Source organism: Lotus japonicus, chromosome 4, assembly GCF_012489685.1.
Source record: "Lotus japonicus ecotype B-129 chromosome 4, LjGifu_v1.2".
Lineage (NCBI taxonomy): Eukaryota > Viridiplantae > Streptophyta > Magnoliopsida > Fabales > Fabaceae > Lotus > Lotus japonicus.
In genome coordinates, this window is record NC_080044.1 from 36,164,829 (window position 1) to 36,167,677 (window position 2,849).

General features: G+C 36.8%; 1 non-coding gene across 1 annotated transcript; it reads left to right on the forward strand.

Annotated features, from left to right (window-relative positions):
- The first annotated feature begins 2,499 nt into the window (after window positions 1–2,499).
- Window positions 2,500–2,581, forward strand: LOC130716393 (small nucleolar RNA R16). Its single transcript, XR_009012009.1, has one exon. It is a non-coding gene; the product is annotated as a small nucleolar RNA R16 (small nucleolar RNA).
- Window positions 2,582–2,849: the final 268 nt, after the last annotated feature.

The window sequence follows — 2,849 nt, forward strand, 5'->3', positions numbered from 1 at the left end:
ACTGTTAGGAGTGTCCATGTTCCCGAGACGACCTTCCGAAGAGTGTGAAGCTAAAAGCTTCGGGCCCTAAAACACACACATGCAACCTAAATAACTTAAAAAGGTCAGGCGAGGGACCCTCTTAACCCATGACACAATGGGGGAGAAGTCTGACTGAAGGAAAAGAGTGACAAGGTGGTAAACGTTCACGCTGCATCATATTGTATGTGTTTGATGATATGCTATGATGATATTATGATATAATAATATTTATATATCTAGAATATGAATTGTGTTTGGCCGACCGACATGTGACTTGAGTCGGCGCTAATGACACATTCATGTTCTTATATTGTTGGAAGCTTACTCCCTCTAGTGGTTAACATTTTCATGTGAAAGATTGAGATGGGCTTAGATCGAGTTGGTTGCTGTTTGCCAAAGCTATTATGCCATGGTAGCTGTCGGTGGTTAGGAGAATAGGACTCAGTGAAGAAACAAAGTTAAACGTAAGGATGTAGAATTAGGTTTCAGAGTGTTTCAGGATAGACGTTGTCTACTTCGATTATGAAGTTTAAAAATGAATTATGATATTCTGCCTTAATCCCGAGAATAAATTGAGTTGAGATTTGAAAGTTTGATGTTAAGGAAATTCGTCAAAAAAAAAAGTTGTGTCGTCTTCTTTCCACTCTCTAAGTTGACATCACTCAGGAAGGGGAAGGGGGTGTCACAAATCACGTTCACCACGAACCTTCCTAGTCATGGGGACAGAGTAACGGTACGAATTAGTAATCGTTAGCGATAATATATCCCTTCCCCATATTTTCGAAAATATCATCTTAAAATTATTCTCTTCTGGATTTGGCAGATCAGCAGAAGCTGCAACCACAGAGCATATTGAGAATGACCTTACTCAAGGCTTAGAAACTAAACTAACCTAAGAACAATAAAATGAAAAGAAGGACAAGAGAGGGATAGAGAACTCATGGCTACAATAGGGAGAGCTTGGTGAGTTGGTGTGAAGAAATGAGAGGGGGAGAGGGTCTATTTATACTTAGTGAGGAGGGGACAAGGCATTCAAGAGAGGATTAAATGAATTTTTCCCTCCAAAAACCTTGAAAAATTCAGCCAAAGCTTGGTCAAATCAAGGGCCTCTTTGCAATTTATTTTCTAGTCCAAAACTCCCTTTAAAACCATGCTTTAATCCTCCATTTAATTGAAATTAAAACCTCAACTTTTAAGCATTCAAAATCAAATCCTTGCTGACTTTAAATGAAGGAATATTTATCTTTAAAATAGTCTTTTTAAAATCAAAACATTCAAAAACAAGTCCCTCCATGAAAGCCTCCATTCCTTGATTTTCTCCTTCTCTATAAACACCATAAATCACCTTAAAAAATGAAAAGAAACCTCACCTTTCTTCCCCACTCCTCTTGGCCGCCCATTCCCTCCTTCTCTTCAGATTTTTCTCTCAAAAACGCATCTAACACAAGACAAAGTCAAGGACATGTGATTAAGAGCATTAACCACCATGTTTTCCCTCTTAATGCACCATAAAACCTCAAATTTGAATTTCACAATCTCTTCATCTTTTACATCTCCAAAAATTCGACCAAGCCTTCATTAAGGCCCCAAAAATATTTACAAAAATATTTATTTAATAAACCATAGGTTTAAAATAATTAAATACATTTTATCTAAATAAAAACCCATTTTATTTAAATAAAACCCTCAAAAATAGAAGAAAGAAATATTCCCTCATGGAATATTTTTATAAATATGCCCAGAATCTCCCCATGAGGTGTGGCCCACGATATTGTCCTCACCGACTCGTTTCACACACTTATCTCCTTTGTCGGGCCGATTTTGACTTAAAAGTTGCCATTGCCGAACCCTAGCAATATCACAGCCAAAACGCTCGTAATGTCGCGTACATTGACGTCCAGACATTACTAAGACCTAATATTTCCTCTAAATAATAAATCACCTTTTATAAAGGTATCATATCACATGTAGCACAAGTAATTTACAGAATATTATTAAATAATATTGTTTAAATAATAAGCCCTAAACCGGGTCTTACAGTAAAGAACCTATAATTAAAGAGGAAAAGAGGGAGATAATTGGGATTTATGGGTCAGAGAGAAAAAGTAGAAGGTTCCCTCTTCAAACTAAACCCCAAACTTTACCAATGCTGGATCTTCACCAACCGAAATCGATACCCATTGACCTCTGCTCCTTCGCCATGAATCAGGTCCACTAATTCACAGTCTTGAGGTTCTTCTTGAGGCTTTAGGGTACCTGGTTTTTAGTGCCCCAATTGCTAACAGTCTCGTTGCAGAAAGGTTCATGGGGAGGGTGATGGAGTTGTTGAGCGGTGGTCTTTTGGCTGTGAAAATTGCATGGCATATCTGTTGAAAAGAAGAGAAAGGAGATGAGGGAGTGTGGGTTTCGTTTGGGTTTCTCCTGGCAAACTGACAACATTGTTCCTTTTGGTTTTCTCCTTTTCAATCTTCACTCTGATTTGGCAAATAACAAAGATAATTTTTATGCTACACTGAATTACATGTGTACACAACAACTCCGCTTATTATCCGATGCCATTTTTGTCTCTTCATTGCAATCTTAGATTGGATTATTCAATTTTATTTTTGATTTCGTTTCTACATGAATTACATTTAGTTTATTGTGATTTCTTCTGGTTTAAAGCAAATGATTGTATTCTTTTGTTGTTTTTGTTTAGATGAATGCATTCTGCTATGATGAATTGAACAATGCACATGTCTCGTTTAGATCCACAACTTTTTGTTCTGTTTTAAATCGTGTCTGATTTGCTTATCATTTTTTTATGGAGATGATTATGATGAAGATGA